We start from the raw sequence: 15,313 nt of genomic DNA, 5'->3' as shown, positions 1-15,313 counted from the left end.
GTGGAAGCCTATTGGCTGGTCAATCACGGCTCTCATTTCCATTTGTATAAGGGTCTATAGGATGAAGGAGGGACTTATATACATTCATGTACATGAATGACCACGAGCAGCAGATCATAGTTAAATACTAGTTAGATATTTTTTCAAATTTCAAAAGAAAACTCCAGATATCAGCTTTAAAATGTGAAAGCGAAAAAGTCAAAAACATTTATTGTTGAAGGAAAGTGCTTTCCATTTTTGATCAATCATCTCAGTATGCTAAAGAGCCACCAAGGCCAATCAACTCCACTGTATAAATCCCACTCATTTTAGTACTTAATAGAAGAGAAAAGTCTTCAATCAACCAGAATCAGAATTATTATAATGATTATTATTGTTAGGGTCACTGTTCTATGTAGTGTACGGCTAAAGTTTTGTATTAATCACTGAAAAAGCTGAAATCAATAGTTCTCTTGCAAAGCAATAGGTTAGAAAGCAAGGTCTCTGTATGACAAATTGAGCAAATATACAAAGATAGAAAAATGTAATTGAAAAAATATTGATTTTCACAGGAAAAAGCCTTTAGCTCGTTCAAATAAATGTAAGAGGTGTCTTTTTTAAAGCTCTCCAGACCTTTATTCTGAAGGTTACGTACATACGTGTGTGTGTGTGTGTGTGTGTGTGTGTGCGTGTTGAGGAAATGAACAGATTCATGAGGGCACAAAAAAAAAAATGCCTCCATGTTTTTTTTTTGCATTATTACTTTGATTTAACAGCTTTTCTTGTAGTACATAGACATTTATCACAGTGGGTGTGATCTGAGGGTCACATGATCAATATTCATGTCAGCATTTGTTTCTGTTCATGTTTTGAGTGTGTGTGTGTGAGTGTGTGTGTGTGTGTTTTTTTTCATTTTGTATATCTTTGCAGTCATTTTTTTGTTGTACATGTTTGTGTTTGATTTGTGTCATTTAATCTATTTTTGTTGTAGTTTTGTGTGTTTTGGAATCATTTTGTGTATTTTGGTTGTATTTTGCTGTTGAAAAATGGAAAAAATACATTGTTTTTGTAGGAGTTATTATTATTTTCTTTCTTTCACAACTTCTTTGTCGTGGAACTCCTTTAATGCAGCACTACTGACACATACGTCATCTCATAGGGGCAGTGACGTGCCGTGACCACTAGGGCTGGGTAGGCACGTTGCAAATTGAGACCACCAATGACAATTTCATATGTTTCTGCTGTCAAGTGTTAATTCAATTCAAATAAATTTTATTTGTATAAAGCAATTTACAACAAAGTCATCTCAATGTACTTATCAAAACATAAAATTCATAATAAGAAAGAAAAAACCCAATAAGATCCACTATGAACAAGTATTTATCATCTAACAAAATCACATCCATAACACCATTAAAGAAACATAAACAATTATTTAATATAGCCTCCATACTCTCCAACAAGATATATCTCATGACACGGCAACATCTGTTGTTTATGTTGGAAACACAGAAACATGGAGAAAATGACAACAACAACAACTCAGAACAGCCTCAGTGAGGAGCATCCACAAAGTCAATCCTTCTATTTGTACCATTCACTGTAGAAAGTAACAACAATGTTCAGCGCTTGGGTTTGCAGTGGCGGTTTCTTGCACACACATCTGTCTACAATGCACTGGCATGTCTTGGACTGTGGGATAAAACTCATACTGGGCTTAACTTTTGACACGTTGATCCTAAATACCTGTTTTAGGTACTACCACTTATCACCACCATTATAGCTAAGCTTCACAACTACAACTTCGCATCTCACTCTCACTTTACAATAATCAACTCTTCCCCACCCATTTTCCTACCTTGAATCTCTCCTCCCTGCTCTCTTCCCCCTCCCCCTCCCCCCACCACCCCCTCACCCAGGTGTAACACTGCTCTCCCTTTTTATATTCTCCCTTTAATAAAGTGTTTCTTACCCTTCCTTAGGGAGGGCTGGTGATGGTCACAGTTATGCATAAAATAAATTCATTTAATTATTTGCAATAACAAAACGTGCATTGCTGTCTTAAAAAGATTGCATTTATTGTAGTGTTGACTCTTGACAGCATGTGGAGACAAAGTGAAAAAACAAACAAAAAACCAAACAAACAGAAAATCTCTTGTTCACAGGTTTAGTATTATATTTACATTATTGCCACTGGCAGTGATGAAAAACTTTCCAAGTAGTTTATTTCCAGTTGAAACCAAAAGCATAAAAAAAGCATTTTTTAAACTCAACTTCATATTCTTTCTTAAAAAGTTATTCACAATTAGATTCCTACCACAAGCATCTTCATTCTTCTCAGTTGGTCAAAAGGCAGAATGAACAGACATGAGCCGTTTCTCAAGCTGTGTACTTGTGCGGAATTGTGTGCTCGTCAGTGTTTGGAATAACGACATTTAAAATAACGGAGTTTAAAATAACAGCGTTTTTTTTTCAGTAACAGGGTAATCTAACTAATACCTTTTACGCCGTTACAACGCCGTTATCGTTACTGAACGTTAAATGTGGTGCGTTACATGCATTGATTGAATAAACTGATCCGAAAACATCCCTGGCTTCTTACACAGCTGTAGTGAGGAGTGGTTAAAAACAAGGTGAGCCATTATGATTGGCTAAGGCGGAGTCATGTTTCATGGTAGCCAATCAGAGCCAGTGTTTTTACACATGTGCCAGGCACACGCGCCACACACACACACACACACACACACACACACTACAGATTTGATGAATCAGCAGATATGGCGAGCGTTAGAGCAGTCTGATGAAAAGTTGGCATTTTGGTAATGAGTTACTTTTATAGAGTCATTAAATTACTAACTCAGTTACTTTTTGGATCACGTCGTGAGTAACTATAACTAATTACTTTATTAAAGTAACGTTCCCAACACTGGTGCTTGTGGAACATGAAACGTCATCACGAGCAGCCCACGTCCTGTTCCATCGCAAAATCCCCGAATGAGAACTTGCTCCGCCTGTTTTACCGAGCATGCAATAGTTTCTTTAGCTTATTTTTTATTTTTTTTAAACAATTATTATGAATTCAAATCCTTTTTTTGATATAGAATATTTATTATTGTAGCTATAACTAAAAGTTTCATAAAAATCTGTTCAGAATTTTTTTTATCTCCAAATGTTTTATTGGTTTACAAAATGACATCTACTCAATGATGCATATTATTGTCTTTGATGTTTACAGTGGCGCGCACATACTCCACACTGTTGCGCACAATGATGTCAGGAAGTTTGTTTTGTCCTAAAACAACGAGGTAGCGAAGTCTGCACTCATGCACTCCACAAGTCAGTTATCCAAGTTTGTTCCCACGAGTCCGTACCCAGGAATTCATAAGTATGGAGCATGCCTACTTAGAATTGAGAAACGACAATAGACATTTTGAGCCATGCGTTGGAGGAAGGTGCTCCTCCAATATGGTCCCTGAAGGAAACACTGGTGGATGTTTTTTTAAGTTCCACTTCCAGGATTAGCTGTTGCCCCTTCAGGCCAGGGGAGGGTATTACACAAAAGTCAGATAAATCCATCCAGGATAAGTAGAACTAAGTCTGGTCGGTGTTATCTTGGATAAAATTGGTTACACGTTTGCTGAGTCAGGATAAACAGACGAGCTCAGTGAAGCCGGCTGTGGACATTGAGATAAGTGGGCCATGAATACGATCACAGAATCACTGATAAAAGTATGGATCCACGGACACTCAGCTTGTTTACACGTGCTGAACAACTGATGAAGAAATAAAGACATGGACACGGAAAAAAAGAACAGCAAGCGCTGCTAAAAAGGAGAGAGAGAGGCTGGCAGACAGTAGCAGAGATATCCCAAACATGTAGAATTAATAAAGTGAACTGCTATAGTTACAGACAGAGGAGGGAGGAGCTGATCACTTTTATAAATCACTGATTATTAGATGTATACCTTCTTATAAGTTTATCACAGAATAGAACGTAATAGAATAAAACTTTATTGATCTCCCAGAGGGGAAATTCAAAAGGTGTATGTCAGGATTTGATCTCTTGTCTCCAACATGGGAGACAAGAAATCTACCAGTGATCCAGCATTACAACAATCCATGACCGTACTCTAATCTTACATACAGTACATGTTTAGATATTAGTGTTGTAGTAGTCGAGACTGGTCTTGGTCTCGAGACCAAATTTTAAAGATCTCGGTCTTGTCTCAGACTTGGAAGCAATTTTGACTCTGTCTTGTCTCGGACTCGGGATTTTCCCTCAAGACCGTTAGAGACCAGCACTAATTCCTGCCTATTTTTAAACTTTTTTATAATGTGATAATAACACGGAGAAGAACGGGATAAATAATCTTTTATTAATTCTTTAATCCACCCTGTATAATGACCACAACCTTCCTTAATGTGGACTGGTGTGTGTGTGTGTGTGTGTGTGTGCGTGTGTGCGTGTGCGTGTATGCGTGTGTGCGCGCGTGTGGTTGCGTGTGCGTGCGTGTGCGTGTGTGTGTGCGGTTTCAGTTTGGACTACGTAGCGGAAGGGAGATATGAACTAATCACCATTAAAAAATCCCAGTAAAACTCCAGAAACAATCACCAGTAATAAATATTATCTCCCTGGTAAAGACAGTAGCTCTAACAACTGGTAAAATGATAAACTGATGATATTACAGCCTGTGAATGTGGTACAGGGGACGCATTTACTCCGCCTCTGGGTCCTAGTGCCAGCCAGCTCGGTGAAGGTTGTTACGTTTACTGAGGTCCATGTGTGTTTAATAAGTCCATGTGTGTCCGTGTGAAAGTCTGCATGTTTATGTCTCTGTCCATCCACTCTTTTCATTATATCCATGTCTTTTAGGCTTTTATTACATAGTGTCGGCTGAAGTCCAGGCCGCCACCATCTTGGATTATGTCGTCACCAGCGCACATGCGCAGAATCAGTCAAATAACTGTAAAAAGGTCTTATATTCTTTTTAAAGTGGTGTTTTTTTTGTGTCTTTAGACTCCAATTACATTTATGTATATAATATGTTCCTTACAATATAAACAGGTTCATAATATAACTATTTTTTATAGTTTCTGTTTCCACTGTATCCAGAATAATAATAATATTTCTCAACAATAACTATTGATTAATTTGTCACATGACTGTTCCAGGGTTTGAGTTTGTTTTATTTAGTTTAACCATGTTATTTCTTGGCAGAAATGCTTTTAAACACTTGCTGTACATTCAGCTGACATAAAAATCTTGTTTTCAAATATGTAGAATTATTGTGAATTTATCAGTAGCAGCAGTTGTTTTAATATTTTAGTTAATTTTTTGCAGGCACCTTTTTTGTCCATCAAATGTATTTAAAGAAACTAAAATTAAAGAGAGAATGTTATTTAACTGTTGAACCTTGTCATCATTTTATTTATTTATATATTTTTTCAAATTTAAAAAAAAATGTTTATGATCTTGGTCTTGTCTTGGTCTCGGTGCATTCTGGTCTCGGCCAAGTCTTGGTCTCGGATAGTGTGGTCTTGAACACAACACTATTGGATAAGATAAGTTTCTAGAAAGGATCTGTCATCTATAATAATATAAACATAACTCCAAATATAACCTCTGACAATAATTCCACAGCAGGATATATTAGTATTACAAAATAGCCAAAAGCCTGGCAGAAAAACAAATGAAATGACTAGAATTATTGTAAAGTTAAAAAATGAAGTCAGAATATTGTTGAAACCCTTCAGTTCCAACAGTAAAGTATCCATTTTTCTTCTATTGGTTCCATTGCATGAATAAAGTCAGATTATTCTGTATCTTTTCTAACTTTTCAGTGTTGGTGTTTTATTATTAGGAAAAATATTCCGAATAAACGTCTGTATTCTCACTTTCATTGCTCAAATCTTGTCTTTTTATACGTTTTTTTTAACTTTATATATAAACTATTATATAGAATATATATTTATATACGTATAATAAGAAATATGAAAACTAAAAGTCAACAGACAAATTAAATGACTATTTATAATATTTCAGTGGAGAAACATGTATAAAAAACCATGGATATTCTGTAAAACACCGATAACTTTATCATTGTTGTTAACCTGCTCCACAGCAGTTAGCTGTAGAGGCTAAATCACCATGGTTACAGGTTAGCTGTAGAGGCTAAATCACCATGGTTACAGGTTAGCTGTAGAGGCTAAATCACCATGGTTACAGGTTAGCTGTAGAGGCTAAATCACCATGGTTACAGGTTTGCTGTAGAGGCTAAATCACCATGGTTACAGGTTAGCTGTAGAGGCTAAATCACCATGGTTACAAGTTTGCTGTAGAGGCTAATCACCATGGTTACAGGTTAGCTGTAGAGGCTAAATCACCATGGTTACAGGTTTGCTGTAGAGGCTAAATCACCATTGGTTACAGGTAGCTGTAGAGTCTAAATCACCATGGTTACAGGTTAGCTGTAGAGGCTAAATCACCATGGTTACAGGTTAGCTGTAGAGGCTAAATCACCATGGTTACAGGTAGCTGTAGAGTCTAAATCACCATGGTTACAGGTTAGCTGTAGAGGCTAAATCACCATGGTTACAGGTTAGCTGTAGATGTTTAAGTCACCATGGTTACAGGTTAGCTGTAGATGTTAAATCACCATGGTTACAGGTTAGCTGTAGATGTTAAGTCACCATGGTTACAGGTTAGCTGTAGATGTTAAGTCACCATGGTTACAGGTTAGCTGTAGATGTTAAGTCACCATGGTTACAGGTTAGCTGTAGATGTTAAATCACCATGGTTACAGGTTAGCTGTAGATGTTAAGGCACCATGGTTACAGGTTAGCTGTAGATGTTAAGTCACCATGGTTACAGGTTAGCTGTAGATGTTAAGTCACCATGGTTACAGGTTAGCTGTAGATGTTAAATCACCATGGTTACAGGTTAGCTGTAGATGTTAAGGCACCATGGTTACAGGTTAGCTGTAGATGTTAAGTCACCATGGTTACAGGTTAGCTGTAGATGTTAAGTCACCATGGTTACAGGTTAGCTGTAGATGTTAAGTCACCATGGTTACAGGTTAGCTGTAGATGTTAAATCACCATGGTTACAGGTTAGCTGTAGATGTTAAGTCACCATGGTTACAGGTTAGCTGTAGATGTTAAATCACCATGGTTACAGGTTAGCTGTAGATGTTAAGTCACCATGGTTACGTGTCCTGAATAAACTTGTCCAGCTTTTGTTTAACCGACTTGGGAATAAGTTTATCCAGAATAGCTGATTATTCCAGGTTTTATCACCTATCCTGGTTTAGTGAAACACCCTGTGGAGTGTACGCTACACTTTAAAATGATTTGTGGCATGTTTGTGTTCTAACTCAGCAGTTGTAGTTTTGTGTGTTTTTGGATGCATTTTGTGTATTTTGTTTGTCATTTTGTATATTTAGTCTATTTTCCATTGTAAATAATTCTATTGTGTTGTTTGCACAGTTTGTTATTAACTAGTAAAACCAAACAGTAAAGTCGAAAATTCCTTGCATTGAAACTTAAACGTATTTTATTCTAACTTTTAATTGCACTGTTTTGCATTGTTGTTTGTTTCCCAGGCCACCGAACGACCTGAAGTCGACCCTGATGTTGTGTTTATTTCATGTTGGTTATTGTATTTTATTGTTTTTTTTTTGTTTGTTTCTGTTGTTGGTGTGTATGGTTTTTGGAGTAATTTTGTGTGTGTTTCCTGTGGGTTAGTGTACTTTTGTTGTCCTTTTTGTGTTTGTGGTGATTTTGTGTTCTTTTGGAGTAAGTGTGTTTGTTTACTTTGGGGCCACATGTGGCCCCTGGTCGCCCGTGTGTGTTTGTTCTGGTCGCTCGTGTGTGTTTGCTGCTTTACATTTGTTGGAATAGTGACTTCATTGTGCAGCTCACCACACCAGACTTCCTTGCTCTCCGTCAGCGTGATGCGTCTCTGCAGGGTGGGACTAAAGTGTTGATTGGTCCATGTTGGTAGAATGGCGGCGTGCTGAGGCCCATTTCAGTCGCTTGCAGCAACAACGGAGATGAAGCCATAGAAGTGTTAGAAACCAAATGAAATGGAACAAGCTTCACCTCCTCCAGTGGATGCACTTTGATTTTTAAGCATTTATTTTTAACTGGTTTTTTCATTGAACGTTTGAGGAACGTCCAGGACTGACTTTTTCAACCTTTTTGAAGCAAAGGTTCATCTTTTCATTGAAAACAAATCCCACACCAACAACCAAAAATAAACTCTGTAGCCTATATTAATAATCTACAGTCTTTCTAATAAAAAGTGACATTAACAATCTGCATTCATATTTTTCATACTTGATACATGTCGTTTAAAAAACAAACAAACATTTAATATGTTTAGAAATACAAGTAAACTTCATTCTGTTAAATATTGTTTTTTTCCCATAATTTATTTTTTATATTATATAATTTTACATTATATTTATATAATAATATACACAGTAAATATATTACAATCGCAATGCACAATGGTATATTTGCAGACAATAATTCATTTGTTTTCAAAAAATGTTTTTTTAGACTAATTAGGTAAAATTGCGTGACTGTCACACTCAAAGTGTGAGGCTTGGCAGCTCTGCAGAGAACAATAGTCAGAAACAGTAGGAATGAGAAAAACTGACACATTAATTATTAACCAAAGGGTTACAGTCAGTGCTGAATTTGTAAATAACCAGGTTTTGGAACACCAGCCACATGTTGTTCTAGCAATAAGAGACAAAATGTCACGGAATAAAAACATGTTGGAGGCAGGTTCTCCTGCATTAGCATCAAGGCTACAGGTGCTGCTACGGTAACTGCCACGGTACTCGCTATGCTAACTGTTGTTGTGCTGCTGCTCTCAACCTTGGTCCTCTTTACCTCAGGCTTCATTTCACTTGTTGGCTTAAAAAACTCTTTAAATCCAACATGTTTGATTTCCTTACGACCATACGATTGCTGATCGGTAGCTAGTCGTGAGGTGTTACTCGCTTTCTCGTGACCCCATGTATACTGCACGATGCACGACACACGATCTAGCAGAGACTCGCACAATCCCAAAAATAGTCGCACGAGTCGAAAATCAGCTCAAAATAAGCTAAAAACTGCACAGTGTTTGTTTGCTTTTAGGTTTGTTCAGGAATGATCAGTGCTCTGGACTCTGAGGCTGATTGATGGAGATGCTTCCATAAAGAGGACGGACAGAAGGAGCAGATACCAAAACAGCCTGGATACAGACTCAGAGTCCGACTTGCTGTGATCGCTCTGTGGTAGTTCACGGTAAGAAGAGCGTATGAAGTGGTGTATCAGTGGTTCCAGTAAAAAGTGACCTTAAAAAGCTGTAAATGTACTGATATGTAGACGTGGAGCAGTGAGGAGGAGACTTCATGTAGTAAAGGAAACTTATCAGTTGAAACACGGACATTTCTGTGAAACCTAAATAGTACAGCAGCCCGCCTACCAGCCCGTTCTGATTACCACTGACTACCAGCGAGTTGTCTGAAGGGCATCCTCATCAGGCCAATAGGGTGTGGCCTATGTAGGCTGCGGCATTTGTGTGGATTTTTTCTTAGAAAATTGCTAAATTATTGTAATGCAGCCAATAAAACAGTGCGCTTTATAGCCCAGAAACTGCAGTAAAATCAAATGAATGCTGAAAAATAAATAAATAAAAATGAGGTGCTGGATCTAATCAAATATGCAGCTCAAAATCAGGGAGGAAGCTAGGTTTACGGTCTAAGACATTTAAACTTTAAAACAGAACAATATTTTACAATTGAACAAAGTAATTCAAATGAATAAATTAAAAAACCATTCAAAATCACATCAATAAGTCTGATAAAAACAGAAAATATCTATTTTTAAACACCAGTGGTTTTACTTGGACAGAAGAATATTGTGCAACTGAATAGAAAATTTTAAAAACAATTAGAAGACACTGAAAAATAACCTTAATAAATTCAATAATATATTATATCAGAGGACATAAACTACTAAGTTTAACTCACAGTTAAAGTTAATCTTTGCTTCAGAATCTCAATCAGAATGTTTGAAGTGGTGTTGAACTAAATGTGTTTCTTTGTTGGTTTGCGTCCCCTGATTGTTTTGCTGGTTCGTGGTTTGACCAACCATTCTCTTTATGTATGCTGGTGGAGTGGGCTTTGTTTACGTAGCTGAGAATAAGAAATCAGCTTTGCCTCAAGGGGCTTTACAACCTGGACCGCATACAATACCAGCAACATCACAACCACATTTCCTTTGAACAGCAAGAAAAAGAAACGGAAACCTTGAGAATAAAGAAAAGAGAAATATTTCAAAGGACGATTGGGTACAGACACAGAGATGCAAGAAGTAAAAGACATTCTTCCACATCTTTGAGTTCCATTCACAGGCCACAGAGAACATAGGAGTGATAATTAGTCGATTCATAAACAGCGTTAGCCCTGCATGAAAGCTAGCTAGCTTACCTGTGACATGTGAGCGCAGACGACGGAGGCAAAGCACCAGAAGATTCAATAAAACGGTCAAAATCACAAATACGTGGAATGAATACATCAAGGAGGCGTTATTACATATTTCATTATAATGATGTTTGTCAGACCAAAACACTTTCATCATTTTTCATCTGAAGTCAGTTTTTTATAGAACTGTATCTGGCAGCTTTTCAACTACTTTCTGGTTTTTACAGCCAAGAAAATATCTTTGAAAAATAGTCAAAACATTCAGAATATTCAATATATATATATATATATATATATATATATATATATATATATATAGAATGTGAAGAAACGGAAAAAGTAAACTTGACTTAAAGCTGCTGGAGATGATGATTTTATTTATTGTATTTGATCAGATAAAGACAATGTTTTCATTGTCACTGGATATTTTTTCTTTCATTTTCCTTGTTTTGTGGTTATTCTGTGTAGTTTTGTTGTCATTTTGTGTAACTTTTCTCTCATTTTCTGTCTTTTTGGTGTTTGTGTGTGTGTGTTATTTTGTGTGATTTTGCATATTTTTCTGTCATTTTGTTGAAAATTTCTAGTCGTCTTGTGTTTTTTGGCATCATATCAGAAGTGGCCCATGTCTGTTTTAATCAATAAAACTGATTAATAGTTTGTGTTTCATTCCTTTGTAAAGTGTTCGTTTAGAAATAACATTGAATAAAAGAAAAGAAAAGAAAAACAGTAAATATTAGTGAAGGGACTCGATTACAAAAATGAATCCAACTAATTAGAGACTAAATATTTCATCTAAATTTATTGCCTAACAATAATTGACATGAGAAGCAACATTTTCCAGTTTAAATCTATGTTGATATATGACTGAATCAATGAAAACAATACATTATCTTAAACAACTAAATCCTGTTTATTATTTCCATCACTGAGTGATAACATAATGTGTAATATGAATAAAGAATATTATGACATCATTGTTCATAAAGCACTAACTTAAATTTAACCATATTTATGCTTTTCTGGATTTTTAGTAAACTTTCTAAAATAAATGTGTTTTTGTATTAAAATAAAAACATCACTTATTCCAGAACATTCCAGAGAAATATAAACTGAACAGTGTAAAATATTTATAATATCTGTGGATATCATGAAATAAACAGAACAACTGATGAAGATGATGAATTTAGTCTGAAATAGTTTTTCTTTATAACAGTTGATAAGTTGGGTCAGACGATGCTATCTGTAGCAGCGCTTCTGGCCCCGCCCACATCCTCTACCACAGAGTGGTCGACTGTCACTACAATCATTTATCACTGACTTTGTTCATTTGTCACTCATGGATTTATTATTGGTTCTGAACCCTGTCTGAGTGTCAGTGTGGATTGGATTAGCATTAAGGTGCTAGCTGCTACATGTTAGCATTGAGGTGCTAGCTGCTACATGTTAGCATTGAGGTGCTAGCTGTTACATGTTAGCATGAGGTGCTAGCTGCTACATGTTAGCATTGAGGTGCTAGCTGCTACATGTTAGCATTGAGGTGTTAGCTGTTACATGTTTGCATTGAGTTGCTAGCTGCTACATTTTAGCATTGAAGGTGCTAGCTGCTACATGTTAGCACTGAGGGTGCTAGCTGCTATATGTTAGCATTGAGGTGCTAGCTACTACATACTAGCATTGAGGTGCTAGCTTCTACATGTTAGCATTGAGGTGTTAGCTGCTACATGTTAGCATTAAGGTGTTAGCTGCTATATGTTAGCATTGAGGTGCTAGCTGCTACATGTTCAGCGTTGAGATGCTAGCTATTACATTTTTAGCATTAAGGTGCTAGCTGCTACATGTTAGCATTGAAGTGCTACCTGCTACATGTTAGCATTGATGTGCTACCTGCTACATGTTAACAGTGAGGTGCTAGCTGTTACATGTTAGCAATGAGGTGCTAGCTGCTACATGTTAGCATTGAGGTTCCAGCTGCTGCATGTTAGCATTTAGGTTCCAGCTGCTACATGTTTGCATTGAGGGTGATAGCTGCTTCATGTTAGCATTGAAGTGCTATCTGCTACATGTTAGCAGTGAGGTGCTATTTGCTACATGTTTTGGTATTGAGGTGCTTGCTGCTACATGTTAGTAGTGAGGTGCTAGCTGCTACATATTAGCATTGAGGTGTTAGCTACTACATATTTTGTATTGAGGTGCTAGCTGCCACATGCTAGCATTGAGGTGTTAGCTGCTACATGTTAGCATTAAGGTGTTAGCAGCTGCACGTTTAACATTGAGATGTTAGCTGTTATATGTTAGCATTGAGGCGTTAGCTGCTACATTTTAGCATTAAGATGTTAGCTGCTACATATTTGCATTGAGGTGTAAGCTGCTACGTGTTAGCATTGAGGTGCTAGCTGCTACATGTTAGCATGGAGGTGCTTGCTGCTACATGTTAGTAGTGAGGGTGCTAGCTTGCTACTTATTAGCATTGAGGTGTTAGCTACTACATATTTGTATTGAGGTGCTAGCTGCCACATGCTTAGCATTGTGGTGTGTAGCTGCTACATGTTAGCATTGAGGTGTTAGCAGCTGTACGTTTAACATTGAGAAGTTAGCTGTTATATGTTAGCATTGAGGTGTTAGCTGCTACATGTTAGCATTAAGATGTTAGCTGCTACATGTTAGCATTGAGGTGCTAGCTGCAACATGTTAGTATTGAGGTGCTATCTGCTACATGTTAGCATGGAGGTGCTTGTTGCTACATATTTAGCATGGAGGTACTCGCTGCTACATGTTAGCATTGCAGTGCTAGCTGCTACATGTTAGCATTGAGGCGGCTAGCTGATAATGTTAGCATTGAGGTGTGAGCTGCTACATGTTAGCATTGAGGTGTTAGCAGCTGTACGTTTAACATTGAGAAGTTAGCTGTTATATGTTAGCATTGAGGTGTTAGCTGCTACATGTTAGCATTAAGATGTTAGCTGCTACATGTTAGCATTGAGGTGCTAGCTGCAACATGTTAGTATTGAGGTGCTATCTGCTACATGTTAGCATGGAGGTGCTTGTTGCTACATGTTTAGCATTGAGGTACTCGCTGCTACATGTTAGCATTGCAGTGCTAGCTGCTACATGTTAGCATTGAGGCGCTAGCTGATAATGTTAGCATTGAGGTGTGAGCTGCTACATGTTAGCATTGAGGTGCTTGCTGCTACATGTTTAGCAGTGAGGCGCTAACTGAGGCTAGCAGAATTCCATTCATCCACAAACTCTTTTCTACACAATTTTCACATAACTGGGCTTTAGTTTTTTATCTAGTGTTTTTATTTAAACTCAAATTAACGCTCACAAAGCACAGCAACAACTTCTCCTCTGGTTCTCCTGTTTCTTGTGTTGTGGTCTGTACATCAGTAAAATGAATACTGGGAACTCGTGACTCGCTGTTTGCAATGCAAAAAAAAAAAGGTGATTATCTGTGTTATTTGTTTTAGTGCATTGTTTTTCTCTAATTAATTATTAGTAATTAAAGATGATAGTGCAGGAAAAAAAAAAACAGTAATAAAGCCTTTTTGCCATAGATATGAAAAGTCAAAGACTCATTACTTTACACTCTGAGCCAAAGAAGAAGATCACGTTTGTAAGCGTGCCAAATGCTGTCAGGGCCTGGAACGGAGCCCACATCCCCGCTGTGGACCCTCAACACTCGCCCAGAGGCTGGAACTGGAGTATTTACTAAATGTCAAGTGACCTAAAGGTGCTGTGTGACTTTTTTCTCCCTCGACTATTTCACGACAACACAGTGTTTAATGGTGGGAAGAAAAATGCTTTGAATGAGCGAGGAGGACAGGCTGCCAGCTTTCTACGCTCGCTCTCTTTTTCCTTGTGGAGGAGTGATTGTGAGTGCGCTGTAAAGGTCACAATGGAGCGGTTCGTTCTAAGGACGTCAGCCATGGGATGGAGTTTGGCCAGCCTTCAAAGGAAGGGATTATCAGCCAGCGAGGAGCCCAAAGTAGCCAGCGCTGGACGTATAGCGTGTTCACCAGGTTTGTGAGTTTACTGCAAACACTCCCACAGTTCACATAGCATCAGGACTCACACATGCCCTTCAACTCCAACCAGATTCGCACCGACGAGAGGAAAACGGGCTGGCAGCGTTGCTACCCACTGTCACACAGCCCGTTCCTGTTTATTCCTATTCATCGCCTCCTGTCAGCGCCGCAGCTCGACCTTGGCTTTGTGCATCAACCTTGTACGTTGTGAAGCTGACACGAGCATCAAAGATGAATGCACAGAAAACCGTTTTTCTACTGCAGTCTTCAAGGCTAAAGAATGAGCCGCTACCGGCTGCTAACTGTCACAGCTACTTTTAACCACCAACACCTCCTCACCTGCTGCTAAGCCCCTTCACGTCCTGTAGGACGCTTCCATACAGTTTACAGTCTGTGTGTACAGTAAGGGTGTATAAGAAAATTGATTCAGCGATTGTTAGCACCAGCCTCTGTCTCAGAGTTAATGGAACCTGCCACTAACCCTTTTAATCCTGGAGATATTTCACAGCATGATTATTGTATCGAAGGATAAAAAATGATTGTCCACAACAGCTGAAAATCTTTACAACTGTTTTTCTATATTTACTGTTTCAAAAAGAGACATGTTGTATTTTTTTAAACAGTATAGGTGAAACGCTTTAGGCCAGGGCTTTTCAACCTTGGGGTCAGGACCCCATTTGGTATCACGAGACACTGGTCGCTAGAATCCTTCAATAAACTAGGAATATTTTTTGAATGATTTGAGCTCATTTTTAGTTATTTGTTCTGTAACTATACATCAAACTTGCCATATTTTACCCTATTTTCATCACTTTTTCTTGCCTTATT

The sequence above is a fragment of the Gouania willdenowi genome, chromosome 11, assembly GCF_900634775.1.
Source record: "Gouania willdenowi chromosome 11, fGouWil2.1, whole genome shotgun sequence".
Taxonomy (NCBI): Eukaryota; Metazoa; Chordata; class Actinopteri; order Blenniiformes; family Gobiesocidae; genus Gouania; species Gouania willdenowi.
This window is presented reverse-complemented; position numbering follows the sequence as displayed.